This window comes from Furipterus horrens, unplaced genomic scaffold (genome assembly GCF_987537825.1).
Source record: "Furipterus horrens unplaced genomic scaffold, mFurHor1.1.pri manual_scaffold_4, whole genome shotgun sequence".
Lineage (NCBI taxonomy): Eukaryota > Metazoa > Chordata > Mammalia > Chiroptera > Furipteridae > Furipterus > Furipterus horrens.
The window spans coordinates 167,672,067-167,699,893 of record NW_028327174.1 but is presented as its reverse complement, the minus strand read 5'-3'; positions in this window follow the sequence as shown (position 1 = coordinate 167,699,893).

Genomic DNA, 27,827 nt, shown 5'->3' with positions numbered 1-27,827 from the left:
CAACTTTTATGCACATATTTATATAATGCCTAACTACTTATATGCACATTATATATGCACATATATGAGTGTTTCTGAAAATAATAGCACATGAATTTTGTATAACTTTTACTTTCTTACTTGAGATGCTTGAAGAGACAGTTGAACCAAACACTGGCTTCCTCCCTCCCACCCTTTTTAAAAAACTTCATTTATTATGGAAAACTTCAAACATATATCAAAATGGAGAGAATATTATACATAGGAAACCCCTAGATACTTACTATCCTGCTTCAATACTTGTCAATTCATGACAAATCTCGTTTTATTCATACTTGCATACAATCTCCATAATCCTATGATTTCAAAACACATTCCAAACACCGTATTATCTTGTGCTTGGCTTTTGTTAGGCTAAAGGCATTCAAAAATTGTTCCCAATCCCACATTAAGTATATATGTTGAAGAGTTGAATAATAAGCAAGATTGGTTATATTTTTGAAAAGGTCAATCATCACCACTTAATTCTAAATTAGTTTAAAATGATAAAAGAATGATTGAAAAATATAACAGTCATGTGATTTTTATAACTATTTACTGTGTTATAGTATAACAATATTTATCTCATTCTATTCTTTTTCTTTCCTTTGTTTTTCAGTAAAGTAAAATAAAACTAAATAAATCTTCGTTTGGGAATTTAGTTGTCCCCAACCCCACATAGGGAACCTATTGTGGGGTGCTGTATACTGCATAGAACAATATTTCCCTCTGATTTGTAATGTCACATTTTTTGTATATCATATTTTAATGCATGAATGAGACTGTATTTTGTTTTCTCTTTTGGTTTGTTATTTTTTAAATCACTGTCTTAATCAGTATCACTTTATAATAATTCTTCATCTCTGGTGTTTTGCATCTTTAAGAGTTTTCTGGTCTTTTTTGGCTTGTTCATCCATATAAATAGAGTCAGCTTGTAGAACTCCAAGGGAGAAAATCGGATTGATATATGGCATTTGATTTCTAAAATGATCTGAACTATAAAATATGTTTTTTGAGAATTTAAAAGTTTTCTGGGAGTTTATGAACTGAAAACTACATGAGCCTGAAGCTTAAGACAAGCAGGAATAAAATAAGATTTTTTCTCTTTATTTGTGTATGTGTTTTTTAGCAGCTTGTAGAAGGCTTGAGTGAAAGAAAAAGTATATCTGTAATATTTCTGTGTCAAACATAGAATCCACATTTCTTTGATTAATGTAGTTTTCCACTCACTTTAAGACTTTTATTTGCAATATAAGCTCAGTGACAAAGAAGGCAAAGTTGAGAAAAAATGATTGACAGAAAATTTCAACCAGCTGTCTCAAAAAATAAGCACTATGGACCCAAGGGACAATGCATTGAAGGAAATTATTAATTGGCTGGTGATTTAATCATATTAACGATGAGGACCATGAATGCAATAGAACTGAATCACCAGTAATCTAAAAACAAAGGATCTGAATACTTAGGGATTGTATTACTTATCTATTGCTACATAACAAATTACCACAGTGACTTAAAAAATACAGGTTTTATCCCACAGGTTGCATGGATCAGGAGTCCAGGCACTGAGTCTTCTGCTTAAGGTCTTACCAGGAGGCTCCAATAAGTATTTTGCAGGATCCCATTCTCATCTGGATGAAAAACTGAAGAGGAATCCAAACCCATGCTTATTGAGGTTGTTGGCAGAATTCATTTCCTGGTTGCTCTATGACTGAGGTCCCCAGCTTTTTGCTGCCTGCCAGTTGGAGGCTACCCCAGACCCTAGAGGCCACCTGTATGCAGTTCTGGCATGTGGGCTTGCTCAACACGGGGATGTATGTTCATGGCTCTCACAGGCAGGCAAAGTGTCTTTACAGTCAGCAGCCCAGGAAAGAGGTAAGCCTTGCCTTTTATTTCTGTGCCAGGAGTTTTTGATTAGTTGCTTAATTGCAATTCGAAGCTTCTGTTTAGGGTATGTGCTTAGTGACCTGAGCTACTCAGAAATGGCATTTAGTACTTGCTCTTAAGCCTGCTCCCCAGGATAAGAATAAAAGGAGTTGTGGGTGCATTGTTGGCACAAATGCCGGGCAAGCAATTGTCTTCCTGGCCTTGCAACAATTCCCTGGTACAGGTGACTCTGTGTGTGGCATTTGTGTTGTGCGTCTCCCTTCACCTTCCTGGCCCCAGCTTGCGGAAAAATTTCTGGCACAGCGGGGAGGAGTGCCTAATGGCAAGAGAAAAAGCCATTAGCATTTCCTAACGTGTACCCAAACACAAAAGCTCCCCCCAGCCTTGGATGGAGCACCTTTGACCGTTCATTGCTCGTCTACGGGGAAGCCATGCACCTTACAATTTGTGCTTCATTAGATAGGGAAAGAGAGATCTGTTTCTCCAGGAGAGCCCCTGAGAACCTTTCGGGGAGAGCTTTCAATTTTAATTACTGAGAAATACTGGCGGAGGCAATGTTGAAAGGGAATTACCTTTCCTTTTCTTCTGATTTTGCAAAACAGCTGGCCAAATAGAACACGGCGGCTCTGTTTAGGCAACCTGTGCAGGGTGGCTGCGGACCGTGCAGGGTGGCTGCGGACGGTGCAGGCGTTCATTTTGCAAATCAGCTGGAAAGATTTCTTTGGGGCTTAAGGAAGCTAATTTAAACATTGCCTGTGTACAGAAACTTTAATCCCTCTTAATACGTCAGCCTAGTCGAGAAGAAAACCAATATCGTCTTCATTATTCAAACCATCAGCCCATAGACAAAGGGGAGTAAAAGAAACAAATCATCCCAGTGACACTCAGATCTTGGCCTATTTCATCTTGACAGGGGTTGTTTCCATGCCGTCGCCCGCCCCCAACCCTTTCCGGCAGCTATCGCCTCCTGTTTCTCTTTATGGTAATTGAAGCTGGGCCCCAAAGCCCTGGAGGCTTGTATCTTCTTCTCACATGAGTGACGCTTCAGTGATAAACTTGAAGTTAAAGTCACTGAGGTGGAACTGAGGGTTCATTTGATAGCTAGTGGTTTTCAGCAGCTCCGCGGGGCTTCGGGCCGCAGCGTGAGGTAGATTGTTAATGTCCTGTGAGGGGAAACAATAACACATTTCATTAATGCGTTCATGTGTGAAGCATCCATTAGTGCACTGGAGGTATTAATGACGTTATGCTTCAAACTGACATGTGGGGCATGACAGGCATGGCAAGGTCGGATGGGAACAGATGACACGGTGAACAAATATTTGAATGGCTTCATTTGCCTTCGGGTCAAATGGTGGGTGCAAGGAAGGGAGGGGGTTGGGGGCTGGAAGGGAATCTTTTGGTTTGAACATAGACCAGTGGCGGCCAAACCCAGGAAAAGAAAATACACATGCATGTGTGCACGTGTGTTCTCTTCTTCCCAAAGAAAACTGGAGTCCGACAGTAATTAAAGCATGAAAACAGATTTTACTCAGGAATGATTGCAGTTGGGGAAATGAGACCTCAGTTTAAAGCCGGGCTCCATTCCAAGAACAACGTGGACAAGCGGGAATTTATTGCTGAGGAGCAGGGTGGGGGGGCTGTGGTTGGAAAATCACTAAGAGAAAATATCAGGACTAAGGGGGCATTGTGACTAAATGGACTTGACAGGATTCTCGCTGAAGGCAGGCCAGGATGGTCATATACAAAGGGTGGGGCGAGGAGGAATTTGATTGGATACTGGGGGTCATCAGATATCTAGGGTGGGGTTCCTTCTAAACCAATTTACCCAGTGTGCCTGACCAAGGTGGACATGGACGGTCAAGGCTGAGAGGGCTTAGAGGGGTCTGGTTAGAGTCAAGGAGAGAGTCTCTGTCACCCCACCATACATACATACACATGTGCACACACATACACAGCCAAGATGGTGGGAAGGCATGCACAGAGACTAGCTGAGAACTACAGGTCAGGTGGGAAAGGGCCAGGCCGACTCTTGGCTACCAGGAGAATTTCCTTAAGCAAAACTTTTTGCAGAGAATCCTTTCATCAGGCCAGAATGGAGAAAAATCAGTGCATTCTCTGCCCAGCCTGATAATAACTAATGGACACGGAATTTGGAAATACAAGTGTTGGCCAGTAGCATTGCTGGATCCTTTATCTAGTCCCTGGTGGCATGAGGGAGTCACTGAATGGTACTGAGAGAGAGGGACGAAGAATCAGACTTGGCTCTGACCTATAGGAGCAGGGATTTGTTGAGTATTTAGCAAATATACAGAATGTGACAAATGCTAGAATAGGAGCCAGTGCAAAGGGCTTTGGGAAACTAGATCAAATGTGACTAACATTTACAGTAATATACATCTGAGTTTGCCATGAAAAGTCCTGGTTTATGCCTATTTACCCAGTGTAATTACTGGGATTTTTGAAAGAATCCCAGTTTGAGGTCAAATGAACCTATTGTGTTGGAAGTCAGATATGGGGACCCAGGGAGGGAGTTCTGGGGTAATGTTCTGTTTTTTTCTTTTTTAAATCTAGGTGCTGGTTACACAAAGATAGTCACATAAGCATATGACTTGTGTACTTTTCTCTCCGTTATGCTTCAATCAAAATATTTTTTTCCTGTTTGTCTTTCTAATGTACTGCCCATCACTCCCTCAACTTCCACACTCCCCACCAAAATAAGATCTTTAGATAGAAGGAAGGGTGCATTGACATTTTAGCTTGTAGTATTTCTGACTTGGTTCAGCTGACAAAATAGAACCGACTACTGTATATAAGTCTCAAAGGCAGAAAAGGCTGCAAAAGGAACCATGTGAGAAAGAAAGGAAGAGCAGAGAAGATTCTCATCAGGACCACTCTTACTTGGAGCCTGGGCTCCAAATGTAAACATCTGCGATTCTGGCCAAGAAACCTCTGTCATCGCCATCTTAGTCCCAAGACGCTAACATTTGAATTAAAAAAAAAAATTACGGCAACGTAATTCACTGAATTTCTTATGTAATCTGAATTGGGCAGTTGCTGTTCTGTTTTTGCTTTGATAATGAGATGTAGGAAAAGATTTGCTTTTCTCCCTGGGTTGCAGCCGTTGAACGTTCGCGTGGATTCTGAGCAGGGAGGGTTTGATGGCTGCAGATCAGGCAAGAGATGCCAGCAACACATGTCTCAGGGTGGCCAGTGTAATTTCACATGAAAGGTCTGAGCGTTTGGCAGCTTCTCTGAGGAGGGGCCCCTTTGGTTTCCTTATCTGAATTCCAATGGCCTTTCTGAGCCAGAGAAGACAGTTCCTCTAATGCTGTTCTAGAATCGACAGAGGACTGACCTGCAGCTAAATTAGCAAGACTTCAGGCTCCACATGCTGTGAGAACCAAATGCCAACTCGGGCAATCTCAAGTGGCAACCCCCACACAAGAAGCTGTTGCAGGAGTGGGACCTCCCACCTTGCCCATATATTTTTTGAAAGACAGAATTTGATGGGAGAAATTAAAATGTTAGCAGTGTGAGCAAGCTCTCCAAGTATTTGTCTAGTCAGTTAATATGACACTGGTCCCCAAATTAAATAGAAATACCTATGAAGCTTCAAGACATTTTTCCTCCCCAATTAGAAGCTGAGTATGATGAATCTTCCCTGATGGTATTTTAATATTGCTATTTATTCACTGCAGCCAATGGCCCTAGTTAATGTTGGAAAAGACAGGGTTTTAATGAATCAGATTAGTACAAATGAGCCAGAGATGCTGTGAATGGAAAAATTTTATGCCAAACTTTTTTTGGAACCAGGACTACTAGAAGATGACCCTGTCTTCACCAACCACCTTCGCTCACTCCACCGATTCTTGGACTTCAGTTTGGCTCCCCCTCCAAATGCTTGGTAATCCAGCCAAAATGCTGTCTCCTTGGAGAGTCTGCCTGGACCCCTCCAGTCAAGGTTGGGTGGACTGCTGATATATTCCTTATGAACCTTGGCTTCCCTCTCACAGAGCCATCACTCATCTGTCTCTTCCACTAGAACATGGGTCCCATTGGACACCTATGGCAGAACTTGACATGGGTGTTTAATAAATGGACGCCAAAAGGCAACACAAGAAATATGTGACATAAAAGTACACTTCCTTTCATAATGAAATTGTCACAGTCGGAAATGTTTCTGAAATAAGGTATTTGGCTATCTTATTACACATGTCTCAGGTGACAAACTCATTGTTCAAGTCCCAGTTAAGTACGTGATGTTACTGGTGTAGACAGTTGCTTATACTCTTAGTTTGAACCATATGGAATTGATAGAAATTGACTCTTTGGCTTAGAAAAATATCAGTTGCACATGGTTTGAACTATTATTTTGCCCTCTGTAATAACAGATATAATTCTAATTGGAAAAGATGTGCTTTACTTTGTACAGATTTTAGCAAATTTTGCCAAACAGGTGCAAGCATCCAGACACTTTTCTTTTTAAGACAAGCTCGAAGGTGTTGAGCTTTTGACACCTCTAATTAATGATGCACGACTATCTGACATCAATAGCAACCGTGGATGCTAGGTGGCGTTGGTGTGGGAGAGGTGAATGACATCGAGGAGGGAAGTCTGGATCCTACCTGTCCCCTGGTGCCTTGTCACACTCAGTGTTGTGACCTTTCTTCCTGGGAAATGACTCCTGGCAGATGGCAGTGAGCTAAAGGGCAGAGTTGGCACTAATTAAGTCCAAAAAATTAGGTCTGATTAATTTGAAAAAAATATTGTTATTCCTTTGGGTGGTAAGTGAGCTTTTTTTTGGCACAGAAGAATTTTGTTTTTGCAGAATTTCTGCCACTCTGTAGCTTAGACCCAGTGGAGAAATTTTCACATCTTGGAAAAAACCTTTTTGTTTTGGAGGTGAATAAGTTAACCTTAAAAGAAGGGTGCCCTTAAAAGCAAGGTGAGGAGTGAGTACAAGGACCTTATGCAATTGAAGAGAAGGTCAGAGGAGTGGGGAGAGGTGAGCTCAGGAGCTATCTCATACACTTTGTATAGCAATCTGACTTCGCTGTCAATAGTGTGTGAAGTGATCTGTTCCAAATGAACTAGCACCAGAGCAGAATGGTTGGGAAGGTGTTCCCACAGCTACACTTTCCATTGCAGGGAAGGCAAAGACAGGGCACAAGAAAGCCAGGACTTCACCCAGTCAGACATCACTAATTAATGGCAGCTCCTCCCTACAGGCATGACCTCAGGGTCCTTCCCAACACAGAGGTTGGGCAGCCTCACAGAGGAAATTCATTTACCATTCCTGCCAACATCCTGAGCAAACAGACAAAAATGTGTGGCAAACTAACTGAATGGCTGGCTCAATTTGCTGAATAGCTTTTCGATAAAAATTGAATTTCAAATGAGTTTTCCATAGCCCTTTTCCTTATTAATGGTCTCCTCCCAAGTCCTACAACATTGACATCTTCTATTCTCTAATATTTGCAATTTATTTTTTATCTGCTTTTTAATGAAAACTTAAAAATTTGAGAAAGAAAATGTTGAAAAATCTCCATTTGTTTTTTTAAAGATACTTATAAAACTTTTATATTCAGTTTTGAAGACCAGCTATGTTTCCTAATAGCCACTGATTTTTTATTTGAATTCTGAATACTTGGAGATATAATTAATTCTATTCAAATTTTCTTGTCTGCTTCCTCATAAGAAAGACAGATGTTGCCTAGATAAACTTTCGAAAATTGGTTGTTGAGACTCAACATTTAAAGCACACATTTTTCTGAATTTATATTAGTAATTGCTCTGTGCATTATTTTGTTTTTCATGCTCATAATGGGTCTATGCTGCACTAAAATGTGATATTTTCTTCTCATTTAATTTGTTAAATTCTTTTCTTCTAACCATCAATATTTGGAAAGCAATATTCATTACTAATTCTGGGTCCCCTTAGTGCTTTTATAAAACAGAAAATTAAATAGTATAAAATGGATTCATACAGTAATGAAACTTTCTCTTTTCCTCTTCAGTGTATCATGCAGTTGGCCTCAGATGCATCCACTGCAAATAGCCAAACCTCTACTGCCTATACCTTGGTTGTGCTTTGAACTCAGGTACCAGCCCAGGTCATCGACTGTACCTGAAATGGAGAAATGGCTGGCTATTTGGCCAGTCTTTGTTGACTAAAGTCAAACTATGTTTATATTCTGTGTACTCACAATTCAGGAACTCCAGAAATGTTGGTGCAGAGGGAGTTAAACAGGTAAGAAAAGACCTTTTCTGCTGCTGTCTCATCCTCCCAAAGTGTTCTTTTAAACCCGAGCAGATGGCATGCATTTTCTTTATTCTGTTTGATGAGGTTGACATCTCTTAGACCACACTGTCTGTAAAAGGTGTCACAGGGGCTTGTAGTTTTTCTAGCCTCTGAATGTCTGGCTCCTGTGTTCTCCAGTGTCTGTTTAAGCATGCTTTGCAGCAGTTGAAGCAAACATCGGACTCCCCTGGGGGCTCTGTGGTCTGACTTAGGCTCGCTGCAAGCACTTATCTGAAACCACAAGCACACGTTCATGACTTCAGGTGTGAGTCTTTCACAGTAACTCCTTGTCTAAGAAAGGTCATATAACTTAATGCCTCTGTTTGGCGTGCCCGAATTTTTATGTACCTCACTGCTATGCTTTAATGCTGAGGCAAGTTGTAACAATGGGGAGATGAGGTACAAAACCATAAGTGCAAGGAACGTATGTGCTATTTCCCAGTTCACACGCCTCCAGGGGCTTCATTTACTGAGATGGTGTTTCTAAGTCCTTCTTAAAAGTGGATTGTTATGGTCTAAGGCAACATTGCCCAATAGAAATATAATGTGAGTCATACATGGAATTTAAAATTTTCTTTTAGCCACATGAGATAAGTAACAAAATTAATTTTAATAATGTATTTGATTTAACTCAATATATCCAACATCAATATAATATGTAATCAATATAAAAGAATCAACACATAGCCCTGACTGGTGTGGCTCAGTTGGTTAGGCATTGTCCCACTAAGTGAGAAGTTGCCAGTTCAATTCCTGGTCAGGGCACATGCCTGGGTTGTGGGTTTGGTGCCTGGTCAAGGTACGTACAAGAGGCAACCAATCAATTTTTCTCTCTCATACCAGTGTTTCTCTCCCTCTCTTTCTTCCCCCTTTCCCGTCTCTGTAAAAATAAATAAATAAAATCTTTAAAGAATCAACATGTAGTCTCTATAAAACTTATTAATGAGATATTTTACACTTTCTTTCCTACTGTCTTCAAGCTCTGATATGAGTCTTACACATACAGCACATTTCAATTTGGACTGACCACATTACAAATGCTCGATGGCCACATGTGGCTAGTGGCTACAATATTGGATATTGCTGGTCTGAGACACTGAAGCATACAATATACTGAGATTTGTATATATATTCATCTTGTAGTTATCAATAGCAATAATGGCCTAAGAGAATATGGAATAATGAAATCCAGACATAATTTAGATTTTAACTTTTTGTAAGAGTTCTTCCCAAGGAGTGGGATGGACCAATTTGAGTCTTATATTTATATTTTAATAAATGGTCTATTTGAAATTACTTGTATTATATGGTGATTTTTACTTTTTCAAACATTTTCACATATGTTTTTCTCATCTTCTGCTCTTGACAACCCTGTGAAATCAGTGGGATAAGTGACAATAGTCATTTCAGTATTTTGAGATGAGGAAACTGAGTCACAGTCTCCTGGGTAAAAGTGCTAAAGTCTTGGAACTTCCTAAAGATCGGCAAAAGAGAAAAACCTGGGAAGTTCCTTGTTTGAAAGATACACTTAAATGAATGAAAACTGTCATTCATTAATCAGGAGTCCTTGGTTCAATCATTCCCATGAGGATTATTGGTAGCAGTGACTGAGCACCAGACACTCTTCCAAGAACTTTACATGTGTTGACTTATTTAAATTTCACAACAAACCCGAGTAGATATTATTATTAGCTCTATCTTATAGACAAGAAAACTGAGGCACAGAGAGGTTAAATAATTTACCTGAGGTCACACAGACAGGAAGTGGCAAAGCTCAAATCAGAACCCAGGCTGACCTGACTGCAGAGCACCGTACATAACCGCTGTGCTGTTCTGCCTCAATATCATGTCTAGGATTCAGGGACTCAAGGTCCCCAATTTTTCTCAAAAACACAAAAGGAATTTGTCTTTGGAGCACAATAGTTTGAAAGATACTGTTCAACAGAGGCCTTCACCAGATGGCCTATCTAATTCCTTCCTCCCTCTGAGGACTTGCCATATTAACAAAACGTGATTCATAGAATGCAGGGTAAAGTTAAGGAATGTTCCTTTAGTGCTCTTTTTCTCATGATCTTATTGTTTTAAATCTTTTATTTAATACATCTCACAGAATTATGTTCACTGTAAGAATTTCATTATTCTGACGTTTAAAAAGATGAGCTGCGGACAAGAGCATTCTTGCGTGGTGCTGGCAGCTGGTGTCAGTCATTAGTCTTCACAACAGACTGTTTGCAGGTGATAGGAGGAGCAAGTGTGAAGTTTTTAGTTTTAAAAGTAGTAGACTACATCTTAGCACTTATTTTGTTTGCTTTGTATCCTTCTATGATGGCATCTTTTTATATTTCAGAAGTTATACATATGTGCCTTCAGTAACCTACAGACAATAGAGTTTGATAAAGGGAATAAAAGCACCTGTAATCACACTTCTCAGAGATAACTTTAGTTAACACTGAGAGTGTATTTCCTTTTTTACCAATCCACCTATCTCCTCTCCCCAACCCCCTCTCTCTTGTCCTGTGTTGTCCTTTTTCAGTTAATAGTTTATATTTTGCTATATGTATTGTAAGCATTTTTCAATATCACTGTGAATTTTTCATAAATGTAACTGGTTTTTGATCATTAGTGTTTCACAGTATACATGCAAAATGGCTTTTGCTTTCCAGCCATTGTTTTCAAATGACATTTCTTTCTTCCTAGGGTGTCAGCTCTTAATGGCATGCTGGTCAGATTCCCCACCTTTTTCCCATCACTTTCTGTTACTAGCACAGCCCCCTACCCTTTTTTTTTTTTTAAAGGCTGAGTGAATCTGTACATGAATTTGTACATGAAGGTACAAAGCTTGACTCTTCATTTCCCAGTACAGTATAGCTCTGTGATCCTGGAGTTGGGGAGCAGGGGCTGGTAGGGGGAAGAACGCTCTGACACTGACGATTGTCCTCTCCCTCTTCTCTGCCTGTCACCTCAGGTGTTGGGGGGCAGGCAGTAAGTAGCCCTGGGTGTATGGTGAGGGCATGGTCCTGCCTCATTCTGCTTCCTTCCGGTTGGATCTGAGGTGCTTATCCTGAGTGGGGGCCATGCATGGTTTTCTTGGGGTGCCATTTAGCTTCATTCTGACCTTGTATATCACTGGGAGTCCTCTCAGAGGGGCAGCTGTGATTAGCTTCTGCATGAGCCTTTGATGACTGTCCCCAGATAAACTTCCTCTTTCCCAAGAGCCCAGCCCCTGCCCAGATCCTGATGCTCCTTGACAAGGAGCCATGGAATTGTGGTGTGTGTCTTGCACTCTCCAAGGGCCATGGGGAACGGTATGTGATGGCGTTGCCCTATTTTCTTTCCTGGAAGGTTGCACCTTGGGCCCTTTAAGCCTTAACTATATTGGCTACTCCAAGAGGTGCCTCCTCCTTCAGAAAGCTCTCCACCCAACTTAGCAGCACTTTCTCTGTCCACCGTGCCCAGAGCTTCAGAGGGCACACGTCAAATGCTGCCCCAGATTCTCACTAGCATGAGACTGTTCTGCAGGCTGCTGCACCTCAGCAGGGAAGCAAGATTCTCACTGTCCCTCAGCAAATCCTGAAACCCTTACAATCTTTCCTTTGGAAATCATTTGACTAGAGCATCTTAAAAGCGATGCTTGGCAAAAAGTGGTGTGTGGCACTGCCAGGTCTCTGGCAGGTTTCTTGTAACAGAACTCAGAGGAAGTAAGGCCACAGGCCTTTTAGGTGGCTTTTTAAGGTACAAACACCAGAGAAATGCTTAGGAAGAGTAGCTCAAAAACTGCTGAGCTAATTTTATCAAGCCTCTTGGAAAGAGGGGAGCTCTTTCACTGAGTCCCTTAATTGCAGTTCTACTTCATTATGGATATTAATGATCCAGCATTTCTAACTGTTAGGAGATGAACTGAGCTGGAATTATGGTCCATAAGCATGATACATTTTTAAATAGATTGAAATGATAATTAAGATATGCATGCACATTGGGGTTTGAGATGAACGGCCAGCCTTTCAGCTTTACTGGATTAGCTTATTTTAGCTGAAATTAAAACGAGTTTGCCAGGCAGCTTATCTCACTCTTCCAGGCTGTCATAGCCACCCCAGTTGCACTAGGTGTCACTGTGTGAACTTCTACTGAATGAAAGACAGAATAAAAAGGAAAAGAGAAGAGAGGTGAGACTATTTTAATCTGCTGATACTGTTCTATAGTCAGCATTCCTCTCCCATTAATTTCTTTTTAGTATCAGCTATTTTTAAGATTATGAAACACATGTATATACTCATTATTGAATGACTAGGTTGTCTAACTATGTATATTTCTCTGACTTTGGGGATTGTCATCCTTTCGCGATAGCTACAAAGAGCCTGTTTAGAAACATGTTCAGGAGTCTAGCAGAAAGACACATGAGATTTTAATTTAAAAAAAATTACGCTTTGAATGTCTTATTCTTAGTCTTATTGTATCATTTACACAAATTTTCATCTCTAAGGCATTTCTATTTTTAGGGGGAAAAGGGAGAGTTATCCTGCTAGATACGAATGACATGATGTGTCAAAATACTTTGGTTTTAAAATTTCAAAAATGATAACTAACTCATTTTTAAATATCTTATTTCATTTCAGTAGCAAATGCTCTTTCCCTCCAACCCATGCAAATAAAATGGAAAATTTTATGGTTTCTGTGGCTATGGTCTGATATTTGTAACACACAATGTTATTTCATACCTGAGCTAGCAGAGATACTTAGTTTATACAATAATCCTATCATTGAAAGATATGCTTGGACCAATGAAAAGATCAGCAGTGTACTTGCTTTGTATAAAGGGTATGGAAAATTCAGACATGATGCTCCTGAAAAAGAAACACAGACAGATCCCCTAAACACACCATCAATCATCACTCTCCCTTTAGATTTTTCCCTTTGCTTGAAAGCCTGGAATCTTTTATTCTGTGGTAAGTAACTTGGTAGCATCTTTCCTTTAAAAATATATGGCTCAGAATCAATTAGGGCCTGGAGAGACTGTTATTCTATATTTTGTGCAATGTCTGCAGCATTTTGTAGTGCCCAATATATATTTCATAATAATAGCTGTATGTCAACAATAAAGTACGTGTTGTAGATAACCTTTATTTTCAGACAAATAGTGGAAATACACCTCAGTTTTTTGACACCTGTGACTTGCATGGTCTTCATTTCTATAAGTATTGTGACTCCTGGGAATCTGCAATCTTTTTTTGTGTGTCAAATGATGTCCTTTAGAGCTAAAGAGAGTAATGCATGCTGCAGCCTGCAGAGTTAGAAAATATGTATCAGAAATAAAAGTCAAGCTTGAATTGAGGGAATACTTTTGGTGGCTTTTATCATAAATTTATTATTAAAGCTAACACATAACTAGCATTACCTATATACTGTTTTATGCACTTTCTATATGTTGACCCATTAACCCTCCCAACAAGTCACTGAAGTAGGAAATACTATGATTTCCATTTCTAAGGTTCTCAGTTGGTAAGTGGCAGAGTTGGGGATTTAAATCTAAGCAATCTGTCTCCAGAATCCCCGCTCAGTCAGAAACATTGAACTTTAATATCTGTTTTCTGAGCCCCTCCTCTAGCTTCCAGAAGTATCTTCAGGTGCTTTTTGGCTTCTGATATAACCTCTCTGGGCTTCAATTTCTTAATAGTTTGAAGGACTGGTGTAGCTAGATTACCCCTTAGATTCTTCCCTATCTGGAATCCTATGATGTTATGGTCCAAAAAAGGTGTCCCAGAGGGTGTTTAATAGAATATTCTAAATGTGGATTGGAATCGGGGCGCAGTGGGGCCAGAGAGAGTCGAGGCATACAGTAATACACTAAGGAATACAAGGAAGTCAAAGTCTGACAAGGCCATGTCTGAATTTATGTAAGTTTAGCTTTTGATGGTGGCGATACATCTCAATAGTCTCACGAGTCTACTGGTAATATGGTTTCAGAGCAGCGTTTCTCAAACTCTGGCTTACAGATCACCTGCATTGGTATCATTTGGGTGCTTGAAAAATGGAACTCTTGGGTTCCTCTCCAGATCTACTGCACTGGAAACTCTGAGGGGACCCAGGAATTTGCATTTATCAGGATTTCTAGGAGATATTCCTGGGTCACTGTATGAGAACTTGAGGGACAGGAGTTGGTGATGTCACTTCAAGATCCCCAAAAGGGAGTTCTCCGAGTGGGGTGGGTATACAAGAGAAGTGTGAGATTCAAACCAGCACTGAAGAGGGGAGGCGCTCAGCAAAACGGAAGAGTGGCATTTAGAGAAGGGAGAGGACAGGACTGTGCAAAGAAGGAGGGTAGACACACTGTTACTTGACTTTGAGAACACAGAAGGAATTATGTCAGTTGAGGGATGAAAACAAATGGGAGACTCATTTAGAGAATAAGGAGTAAGTGGTGGTGATAAAATATAGACCCTGAAAATGAAGATTAAAATAGGATGTCAGTGTGAAGGGGCATCATTGCAAGAGGTGTCTTGTCAAGATAAGGAAGTCTTTTCTTGTTGAAAAGCCCTTTAGAGTCATATTCTTATACTGGGCCAAGTAGGGTAGCTTGGGATGGGTAGAGGCCTGTGTATGATCCCTCTCCCATGTTATTTTTTCCTTAGAATTACTATGCAGTAGAGATAAGGGAATTGTTCTTCATCATCTCTAATACTTGGTGATGACTAATAGAAGCTACCTTCAAGGACATGAAATATTTTCTACTCATTCCAGGGTGTCTGTGTAAGCTAAAAAATGTCTCCACAGAAGATATTCATGTCCTAGTTCCTGGGTCTTGTTAATACTTCCTTATATGACCAAAAAACAGTTCCGTCCTTGCTGATGTGATTCAGTTAAGGATCTTGAGATGGGAGAGTATCCCGCATTATCCCGGTGGGCCCTAAGTGCAATCACAAGTGTCCATATAAAGGAGTGGCCTAGGGTGATTTGACCACAAGCACGCACTCCGAAGAGGGGAGGTGATGTGACCACAGAGGCAGAGACTGGAGCGATGCAGCCCCGGCCATGGAAATGCCAACAGTGCCCAGATCTGCAGAAGACAAGGATTGGATTCTCCTCTAAAACCTTGATTTCAGTCCAATGAAAATGACTTTGGACTTCTGTCCTCCAAAATTGTTGGAAAGAAAATGAATGTTGTTTTAAACCAAGTTTGTGAGAACTTGCTACAGCACCCATAGGAAATTAACAGAGCATCCCAGATGGCAAGGGTTACATGACATACAAATAAAATATTCTTTCTTATGTGCCCCCACCCCAGTCCAACACCACCTTTATTTCTGCATGGGTTAGCAATAATATCCTTCACAGAGGCACTTTTCACTGCTCTGTCCCTCCCTGTCTTCTTGACAGTTTGAAAGGAATTAAAGCACTTTGCTTTTCCCACAGTGACTAATGGGGCTTGCTGTGCCATTAGAGTGGTGTTTTACCATACTTTTTTGAGTAAATTGTGGAACTCATTATTGTAATACTTGAACAAATTTAAACACCTAACTCACACTCCTCTTTTATTCCTTTCTCCCTGTGTGACTAACTGTAGATACTGTATAATGAAACCAAATAAACTCCATGAAGTGTGTAATGCCTACTTAATTCTGTCCCTGTTCTCTAAATCAAGTACTTCTCTTTTCTTTCTGACTACAGCCTGTCATTTAGCACGTACAATAATACCCATTTGTCCACATATAGTTAAGTGAAGTTAATCTTGGTAGAACTCAACTCCAGTAACATTGTCAAGACAGTTAGTGATGAATAGAAATGATCTTTGAATTAGTGTAAGGAAAAAAAGTAGAATTTATAATGCCTATTGATTGCAGTGATGGGTCTCTGCCTTCCTGGAGAGTTTATTCTAACAAGGAAACAAACACCAAGTGGGTATACAGATATATGTATGCACATGCAAACACACACACACACACAAACATACACAATCAGAAAATAAAAGAGACAAGCAATAAATGATATTCAATTTTTTTCTTAGGCTTCCAACAAGTGGTGAACTTGTTGTCTTACTAGAGATTATTTGAATTGAATGTCAGCGGGTCTGAAAGCTTAAGTTAGTGCTTTAAAAGACTGGTATCTTTTAGTTTCTTTGCACCTCTTGTAACTAGTAATACAACATACAACATTGTAGTATATGAAGCATAGTACAATACTTCACACGTAGTACTTTTTTTTACATCATATGAAACTTAAAGGAGAAAAATAAGTAAGTGAGTAAAAATAAAACAGAACAATATTTAGTTGTTTCATACTAAATTCTGCAGATCAAATCAGCTACGATTTCTTAGAGATTAACAGGACTATTTTTAAAATGATTTTTAAATTAAATTTATTGGGGTGACATTGGTTAATAAGAGTTAGAAGGTTTCAAGTGTACATTTCTATGATATATGATCTGTATACTGCATTGTGTACCTGTCACCCATAGTCATAATTTAAAAACAATTTAACCAATGATCTTAACTTAATTAACTTGAGATACCGTTCAGGTTCTCTTGCCTGATCCTTTCTTTTGTGATGTTATTTTGTGATGTATCTGGGCTAACCTAAACTGGGCTGAACTCATGACTATATTTTAGGCAAGCCTACCCTTATAAGCTTCCGCGTTTGATTTTAATGGTGGAGAAGGCTGGAATTAGGAGTTAGGAAAAAGAAGCTGACTGTCTGCATTCATTCATGTGTCCATGCATTCAGCCCTGCACCCTTTTAAGTTTAATCATCACATAATTTATGACTCCATCAAGAAAGCAACGGCTAGGACAAAGTTTTCAAAAACATGGGGTGGGCGGAAAGAAACCTAAAATTCATGTATGTCTCAGAATCCCATATGCCTAAATCACCAAGGTCCCATCCTTTTCTGATTACCTTTGTACCCCCAAAGCCAAAGTATCTCACCAAGTAAAAATGCTCTTTAAGCTTTCTCAGTCTGATTTGGATAGCTCTTTTCCTTTGGAATCTCTTAAGTAGTTTCTGTAGATTTGCCTCACAAAATTCTGATTTTTCCTTCCTCTCCAGCTGCATTCTGAGTGGAACTGCATAATATATTGACTACTGTGATTGGACTTATGTAGACTTCAAGAAGCTCTTTGATTATGATTTTAAGCTATCAAACCAGAGATGCTTCCTGGCTTGATTTACCCTTTCTGTAAAAATTATAGTACTAACGATAAATAGAGAAGTAGGGATGTTACTGCCCACTCTTCCTATGGTGTTTTGAAGGTAATACTAGAAGACCCAAGTAGACCCAAGTGTTCATTATAATGCATCATAAATGAAAGAAGGGCCCTTCCATGATGAAAAAATATCACGAGGGCCTAATCCAGCATGTTTGACCCAATATAAAATAGACAATCACTATGTGATTGAACTGATTACCTTACATGAGAAAGGCCACTGGGCCCTAAATTTGTATGGCCTAGGTCAGTTCTCTTCAAATTTTTGACTCCCAAACCTTGAGGGGCTTTGAGTGCATGCTGATGGGCTCCCCGGCCTGTAATCTCAAGCACCCTTCACATACCTCCACCCTAAAAGCTAGCTGCTCTTTGGCCACCCCTCAGGTGGTCCAGTGAATCATTGCAAGTATAGACACAAGAAAGTCTCTCACAAGCCTTGCAGACAAGGGAGGGTCTTAATGGCAGGAAATTCTAGGCTCCCAAGTATGCACAGCATGGTCTAGAGGGAGAAAGAAGGCATAGTCTCCAAGTGGGCTGTCCTTTTGCACCCATATCTCATTTTCCTTGTAGGAATGGTATAGCCAGAGGTGGCAGATCCAGAATCCTGCAGTTTGGATGGATACAGATGGTTTAGCTTAAACTTTTTCTCACTAATGTTCACCTCTATAGAGTTTTAGTATTCAGTCAGCTGCCCAGGTGAACCATGGAACCGAAGGAAGTCAGTTGGTGTAGTTTGGAGACATTTTTCCAATATACCCCATAAGACATTCCCTTGGGTCTTTAGTTTCCAGGTTGGATAAACCTAGACTCTCCCATCTGCCATGTTATCTTTTGTTATTAATAAACTTCCTTTTTATTGGCTCAGTCTCTAATGGCACAGAATCTGCTTGACAACATGCACACACTGGGCCTATACATTTGTAGGGGATAGAATATTTAAAATGTGTAGTAGTAGAAATATAAAGTCTTTTACCTTATTGAGATGATAAAAGGGATTAGGAGGAAGCATAATTTCTGCATCACAAAATAATAAAAGCTTTAATTTCTAAATACTCTCAGTATAGTATTAAACCACAAGGTGGCATAAGGCCAGGACATATCAGGAGAAGCAAAAATAAATAAATAAACAAACAAATAAATAAATTAATCAGAAACATTGCGTATTTTGGTGTTTTTCTCATTAATTAAGATATGCACTATAAAGAAAAAAATGTAATTTTTAGACACTATGTTATTCAAACTCTATAGACCTGTGCTAACACAGAAGCCACTAGCCAAACATGGATATAGAATCCTTGAAAATGTGGTGGTTCTGAACTGAGATTTATTACAAGTATAAAAATCACACTAGATTTGGAAACTTAGTAAAAAAAAGAAGGTTGGGGAGAATAGCTCACTAATGATTTTTATATTGTTATATGTTGAAATATTAATACTTCAGATATATTGGATTAAATAAACTATGTCATTAATATTAGTTTCACTTGATTCCTTGGATTTTTTAATGTAGCCACCAGAAAATTTAAAATTACTTATACACCTCACACATTTTTTTTCTCTTGGCCAGTGGTGGTAGAGGTGGCTCTGAAAATTAAAAGTTGATGTCTATCAATTTATATATATATATATTTAACATTTGGGGAAAAACCTGATTGTTTAGGTGAGGTAGTTTACATGTTTGCTCCAGAGATTGCTGTCTTTCTGGAGGACAAATGACTAAGTGACTCTTTGGCCTGTCTCATTTCCAGATCTTGGTGTGGGCAGCTCTATTTTGTCATTCTCGTCTCAGCTCCAGGGTCACATCTGAGTGGAAGTTTCCCTCAACACCTCAGCTACAACATGTCAGTGCTGCCCTTGCCCTACGGTCCAATCATTCCTTCACCATTTTTTTTCTTTGTAGCACTTACAGTTACTGGAAGTTATCTTGCTTGTTTTCTAATTTATTATCTCTTTCCTCTACTAGAATGTAAGCCATGCAAGGACAAGGAAAGTATCAAAATTGATTATCACTACATCTAAGAAGGGGTGAATATCCACAATATATAAGAAATTTATACAACTCTATTGCAAATAAAATAATCTGATTAGAAAATGGGAGAGGATATGAATAGAGATGGATGGGTTAATTAGCTTGATTGTGATAATCATTTCACAATGTATGTGTATATCAAATCATCATATTGTACACTTTAAATATATAAAGATTTTATTTGTCTATTATACCACAATAAAGTGGAATAAAACTTTGTAGGAGGTGGGAAATGCTCACAATATAATGTGAAGAGAGAAAAAGAAAGGATATATACCATATATAATGTAACCTCAATTTTATAGAAGAAAATCTATGTATAAGTTTAGAAAACATAGTAGAAAATAGATACTACAAAATATTAATACAATTTTTATTCTGTATGAAAATAAACAAATAAATAAATCATCACTGTATTCCCCAGTGCCTAATCTTGACAGTGACCATGGATCCACAGTCAGTAGTAAAGTCACTCAATAAATGCTTGCCAACTGATCTTCTAACTACCTGTGTATTACAGTGTGGCTAAACATATTGATGCAGCCAAACACAGAGTTAAATTGAAATTTTTAATGTTTTACTTATTTGAGTGCTTATAAGATTTGCATATTTAAGACCAGGGCTGTTAATATGTTTAAGAAGTAAAACCAAGTTCAAGGATTATCTTGGCTCTATTTATGGCTTTGGGAAGATCAATAAAAGTTTAAAATTTAGTTTCATCTCTCAAATGAGGGATTTGAATACAATGATTGTTCAAATAATCTTCAGCTTTGAAATTCTGTGTTGTGTATTTCATCAGAGGGTTGGGTTTCGCTTCAGCTACTAACTGCCTGAGTCTTTCTCATCCATTTTTACAGGAGAGGACAGAGCCTGGAGAGGGAGTGTACAAAAGAGGGAAGAAACTGGGGCTCACTGGTCAATTATTGGGATAATGGAAGGCTAGATGGGGATCATACAAGAAAGAGATTGAAGCTTCAGGATGCTCTTTAAGAGAGCAAGTTTCTCAGAGGGACTTTACTACTTTCCAATTTATATTTATGAAGTATTTACGTGTGTGTGTGCCACCCCCTTGCTCCTATTATATCATAACACTTTCCCTTTTATACAGTGGAAGAATAGGACAAATTAGGACTTAATCCTTTGCTTTGGACATTGAATTAAACCGATCATGGCAGGAAATGCATGAAAAACGTTTAGGAAGAGAAAAATATAAAAGAGCTTGAAGGATAAAGTGACAGGTCCTTAAAACTCCCTAAGAAGTGCTGTTCAGCTTCAAAGATGAGGGCCATGCTGTGAAGGGTGTGTGTAAGTGTCTTTTGAAAAGAACAATTTCTCTCAAAATGTGTGGAGATAACTTTCTCTATAGCCCTGAACTTTTGGCACCAGGTGGCCTTCTCAGTATTTCAATTTATTTTTATAGACACTTTCTGATGAACACCTATTCTTTTCTTCTTCATTGTTTATAATGGGTCGTGCAAATATCCGAATGCACAGTGACCAGGCATCTAGTGAGCAATACTCTCAATAATTCTTGAACAAACTCTACTGATAGGATGTGTAAGCCATTTTATAAAAGGGGTTTCCTTGGTTTGGAGGAGATGAGATGGGGTGGGTGGTCTTAATTCTATTTGGTGAAGTGAGAGCGTGGGGCCAGTCGGTGGTTGAGAGTCTATATAGCTAGTAAGGGAAGAGATAAAACTTTCCAAGCCTTTCATTTATCTCGTACTTTGGTGCTAGAGTTCTTGAAGAGTTCAGGTATAATCACAGCCGTCTGTTGCAACAGGAAGCACCATCTGCTGGAGCATTCTGTAAGCAATATAACATCTCTCTAGAGATAGTTTAGCATTCAATTCACAAAGAAGGATGGCGGGGACTTATAAACAAACGGAAACAACCGAACAGTGAAGGATGGGCTGTGCTCTAAACATTCAAAATGCAACTTTATAGCTGAGAAACCCTGTAATGCTGCAAAATCCTGGCAGAATGCTCTGATGTATTAATTGTTTTGTGCCTGTAGGTTCTTTTTTTTCTCTTAAACTTGAATCTTTAAACTGCCTCTTCAACTCCTGATTTTAATTTTATTGTGATTTTTTTGTTTTCTTTCATGGCAGCCATTGTACATGGAACAGGTGGGTCAGGCATGGTTACTGGTGAAAAACTAAAAAATGTTAAATCACTTTACAGATGTTGCACTTTATATATAATGATGTGTTTGAGATAATGGTATATCAAGGGCTGGGAGTGTTAGGTCTTAGCTCAAGCACTCTCCTATTAGTGCTTCGCTATTTTGTCATAAGGGGAAAGGCCAGTCCCAAAATTTCTGTAGATACCAAGTTAGTGGAACATACTGCATGGTACCCTAAAGGAGAGTCCTCTGGAAACTAACTTGCATTATTGAAAGATCAAATGTTTAAGAAAAGTAGTCTCAGCTTTTCTATAGTCCAATCATCTCTGATGAAAAGACACAGTGGGGGAAAGTGCTAATACCATAGAAAGAAAAAGCAGCGACCTTTGGTTTAATTCCATTCTTTAAGCAGAGAAGGAACTCAAAAATTAAGTGTTAGTAAATAAATAATTTGGGGGAAATTTGCATTAATAAAAGACGTCCAATACTCAGCCTCATCTTTTTTTAGATACATATCTGGGATGGTTTGATCTTTAGTTGCATATTTCCAAAATAGTGAAATATTTTATGGTTTTTATGGCATAAAAATGAACAGTAGTATTATGATTTAAAATCTTTACTTCAGAATACACTGTAAACATCCTAAACTGCAAAATTACAGGAAAGGAAAAGACACTTAAATGCCTCTCCCCTCAAGAAACAAAAAGACTCTAATTCTTATTGCTGTATCCTTATATAAATTAATGATACTGTGCGTGTGCACAAGCATGCATGCACTACACCTTGAAAATTGTTTTATCTGATGGTCTTTATTATCTTGTAGAAATTATATTGTCATAATTAAAACACGTTTTATTATTTTCCACTTCTACTCCCATAAAATAGATCACTACCATTTTTGCAGTGGCCCATTAAGCAATACAGATTGGATTGTTTTCCCCTGGATTTGTTGGTTTACTGCTTTTAAAAGAATTAATCACCTGTCTTATAGCTTCCCTTTTAATTCTGCTGGCTTCCACTTGGAAGAAGTCTTCATTTTTTTAGGATCACAGAATGTCTGAGGAGGACCCAAGACAATAAGCTCTAGGAAGGTAAAGGAAACTGTGCAATATTGTTTATCGTGTCCATGGAGGTGATCTGTTGGCTATTTTGATTGGCTACTAGAATGTTTTAAACAGTTATGGGTCTTTTTGGCAACCTCGTGAAGTAAGTTCTACTGGAGAACAGCTTGTTCCCGGTTGCAAAACAAGCACTTAGCAACTTTGCTTTCCATCCTGATTGATCCCTGCATTTGTTGCTTGTCTGCCCTCTGTACATGCAGACATGTTTGTCATTTATTATAGAGCAGAGCAGAAATTAGGCATTCTTTGGTTCCTAATAATGACACTATGAAATACCATATATATATACACACACACACACACACACACACACATATCCCAAGACCTATATATACATTATTCCATGATGTAAACATATAACTTATAGACATATAGCATATGGTTTATTATAATGATTACAGATCTTCATTAAAAATAAATTTCTCATTAAAAATTTTAAATGTTGCATATAAAATAAAGTATTATAATCACCTGTGTACTTATGAGAGTAAAGGCTCAAGAATAGCATCCATTCATTCATTTAACATCATTTGTATGCTTGTTGAACATCTATTATATGTTGGGTATTGAGTTCTGGCACTGTAACGACCTTACAGGAGGTCATTGATTTGATTTCACTTTAAGGTTTCTGTTGACTAAGTCAATTGGTGATAATACTGAGAAGCTGTAGCCAAGGGACTAGTCTTTAATCTAGCTTATTATGGGTTAGCTTATGTTCCTCAACTCCATTGTCTAATGTATTTCCTATCAGAGGGTCTTTAAAAGTTAGTTCTGTTGGATGCAGAGCTCGATAGGTACTCCTACCTAAGGCTAGTTGCCTGATTTATCATCTCCAGGACACTGATTTCTCTGAGTCTTATTTTCCCTTGGTGTTCCTGGCCGTGAATAGAGTTCTGAGTATCCTGACTGTGGGAATGGGAGGGCCCCTTGGTACCTCTCTATGTAGGAGAGTCATTTCCAGCGTGTAACCTGACTTGCAAAAGGAACCCCACTGGGGGTGCTCTAACACCTTGTGTGAAAGCTAATTAAGTATCCCCTTCACCCCAACACACTACTGGTGTGGTAGGATAATAGCCCCCCAAAGATGTCTATATCTTGATCCCCAAATCCTCTGAATGTCAGCCTATATTTTGCCACATCTCTGTGCCTCTCTCACCTTTGATTAAGAAATGGGTATAACGATACCATAAATTCCTCAGAATAAAGCTGAGCAAGCAGGAATCACAGATCCTCAGCTGTATTTGTGAACTAAGCAGATGCATAACCTTCTAATCGGAGTTTACTCTTCTGTATTCTTCTGTACTTCAAATTCCTGACAAATATTTTTTTTCTGCTATGTGAATTTATGAGACTGGTCTCAGTTCTGGTCTTCTGAGTCTCTGTCCAGTGTTCTTTCTGTTAAATCAATACAATAGTTGCTTCTAACTTGCCTGGAGCTGCCCAGGAATAGCAGCCAATGGTGAGAGGTGTCTTAAGCACTGCTTTCCTAAATGAGCAGGTAACTTCAGCTTTGGGCTTTAACATCTGTCTACATTAGTGCTTCTGTCATTAATGGAAGTTGCAGTGGTCTTGGTATCTTCTGTGTCCTTTTAATTCATAGGCATCATGGTATCTGTCTCATAGTGATTGATTTCTCATTGCTTGTTGAGGCACAAAGAAGAGTTTGAGGGCCTTGAAATAAAATTGCTATCATTGCTCATTTCCTTCATCCTCTGTCCACCCCATAGTACCAACTTCTTTTTGAAATGTAAGAGAGAAGTTCCTGGGTATAGCAAGACCATATTAATATTCTACTTAGCTTTAGGCTCAGGAGGAATGTCTTCCTGACTTTTATGAAAGAATGCCAAGAACCCCTTAGTGCCTCTGAACACCTTTATGCCTCAATTCCTGAAAACACTAATATTTGTGATCCCAAATCCTAGCACTTTCTTTCGCATTATTATTGAATTTGGGGACATTCAAATGAAAAGGAGTTAAGTGTATTTCTCATACACCCAAAATACTGATAGTAAGTGACTCAATTTCCTATTGCAGAAGTCTTGGCACTCAAGACTAGGTTTTTAGATGGAGTGGTTAGAGGATTTAATGAAAGAATTTTCTATGGTTATCATTAAAATTCATGGAAAGATTTAGAGGCAACATTAGATTTTACAAGTAACATCACCTAGAGAACAATGTATTAAACTGATGATTTAGAAAGAAAGCCTTTAAGTTCTTACTTAGAAATAAAGGAATTGTCCACAGAGATCCAGAAAACTCAAATAGCATGTTTGTATATTTCCTGAAATTACAACCCATTTTTAAATTTTAAAATACTTGATAAAGCCATGTGGTATGGCACTGTAACACCCTTTGAGGCTGTTTTTTTTTTTTTTTTTTAAATTCCCAATTTACACATGAGAAAACTAAGGTATAGAGAAGTTGCATAACTTTCCTTGTGGTCATGCAGCTTGTAGTGGCAGAGCTAGAATTTGAACTCAGGCCACCTGGCTCTAGGGAGCATGATATTAATACTACGTTATACTGCCTCTTAAAGACAGATAACAAAAAGAAAACCAGTCCAACAGGTTTGGCCTTTATCAAAGGTTGACCAATATAGTCAGAGTGTTGGTGGAAAGTATAGGATGGGGAGAGAATTTCAAACACTTCTTGGTATTTATCTGAAGAAAATAAAAACACTAACTTGAAAAGATATATGCAGCCCCATGTCTGTTACAGGATTATTTTCGGTAACCAAGACATGGAAGCAACATAACTGTCCACTTATGGATGAATGGATAAAGAAAATGTAGTAACTTGGCCATGTGGCTCAGTTGGTTGAAGCATCATCCATATACCAAAAGGTTGTGGGTTCAATCCCTGGTTGGGGTACCTAGGGGAATAACTGATTGACGTTTCTCTGTCACTTAGATTTCTCTCTCTCCCTCTCTCATTCTCAAATCAATAAATGTATTCTCAGAATTTTTTTAAAAAGAAAATGTGGTATACATTTGTGACATCATGGATAGATATAAAGGGTATTATGCTAAGTCAAATAAGTCAGAGAAAGACAACTACCATATAATTTCACTTATAAGTGGAATATAAAGAACAATGTAAATGAACAAACAAAACAGACTGACAGTTGCCCGAGGGAAAAGGGTTTGGGGGACTGAGTGAAAAAGGTGAAGATATTGAGAAGTGCAGGTTGGTAGTTACAAAACAGTCATGGGAATGTAAAGTACAGCATAGGAAACAGAGTCAATAATATTGTAATAATTTATATATATATATATATATATATATATATATATATATATATATATATATATATATATAGTGCCAAGTGGGTACTGGAAATATGAGGGAACACTTTGTGAAGTATATGATTGTCTAACCACTATGCTGTACACCTGAAAATAATAAAAAATAGTAATGAATGTAAACTGTGATAAAAAGGAAATGTGGTACATACACACAATGGGATATTATTCATCTATAAAAAGAATAAAATCTTGCCATTTGTGATAGCATGAATGGATCTTGAGGGCATTATTCTAATGAAATAAGTCAGACAAAGAAAAATACCGTATGATCTCACTTATATGTATAATCTAAAAAGCAAATCAAACCAAACCAAAAATACATAATCCTGAGTTTATAGATACAGAGCATAGATTGGTGGTTGTCAGAGGCAGGGACAAGTGTTGTGCAAAATGGGTGAATGAAGTCAGAAAGTACAAATTTCTGGAGATAAAATAAGTCCTGGGGATGAAATGCACAGCATGATGACTATAGTTAGTAATACTGTATTGCATATTTGAAACTTTTTAAGAGTAGATCCAGAAAGTTTTCATCAGAAGAAAAAAAAATTGTAAATCTACAGTGATGGATGTTAACTAGACTTATTGTGGTGATCATTTCCAAATATATACAAATATTGAATCATTATGTTCTACATCTGAAGCTAATATAATGTTATATGTCAATTTTATCTCACTAAAAACAAAAACAAAGTAGAATAGTTGACTCAAGTTTTCTGACAAAGAACTACCTCTGCTTTAAAATTCCAGCACACCCTATTCAGCATACCTGATGAAACCTTCTGTAGCATAATTATCTCCCACAGCTAAACTTTTACCCTCTGCCTCCAACATTTGATTTCTTGAGAATCATAGTATGGGATGTTGAGCCATTATATACTGTAGATACTCATAACAACTTAAAAAAAGGTAGCTATTCAGTGACCATATAGACATGTGGTAGAAAATTTAACAAACTTGAATTGGTAGCTTGAATATATCAAATAAAGAAACAAAAACTCTTCCAGGCTTCATTAGCTGTTAAATAAAATAAATAAATAAATAAATAATCTGGTTACTCTTTTCTATATGCTGCAAAATTCATAAAAATGTGCTCAAGAATAGCTTGTAAATCCCCTAAATTGTTCAGTTTTGCACTTTCTCTCTTCACTGGGAGAAGGTGTTGTAGAGTCCAGTTTCCTAGGCTAGCATGTGCTTTCTGGGTTAAACAATTATTAAATGCCAAGAAGTAACAGCCAAAATAACATTTTCTATTTACTGTGCTTTAGTTTATAAGCCACTTACCTGCACGCTTTTTCATTTACACCCACGATAATCCTGGGGTGTAGGAATTATATTCACCCGACCCCTGGACAGCTCTGACTCTGAGGTTCAGAGAGTTGTTGATGGCCACATTAGTCTCACACAGGGTGTCTGGACCTCAAACTCAGATTCTCTCATGCCACACCCAGGGCTCTTTGTACTACAAGGTCACTATGTTGATTCTTCCTTTTTCATCCCTAGCCTGTGTCCCCAGCTCTCTGCAGGCAGAGGAGGTCAATGTGATGTGTTTTCATCCTCCCTTTGTGGATCCAACCTATAGTAAGTACACCATAGAACAGATTTTAAAGTTTTAGTGGCCCCAGAGCTCAGTGACCCATGTTTAGGTTTTCTTTTGCATTAGATGACATGGCTAGGGTGAAACTCCACGTCACTCAAGATTTGGTCCATATGCTCAGAGCTGACCTAAAATTGTACTGATTTCAGAAGTGTAACATGCCATGCAGTTTGATATGATCTACTGCTATTCTTGTTGAGGGTTTCCAAAGACCATAATAAAAAATTCTTTGTGGCATTTGAGGCTTGAC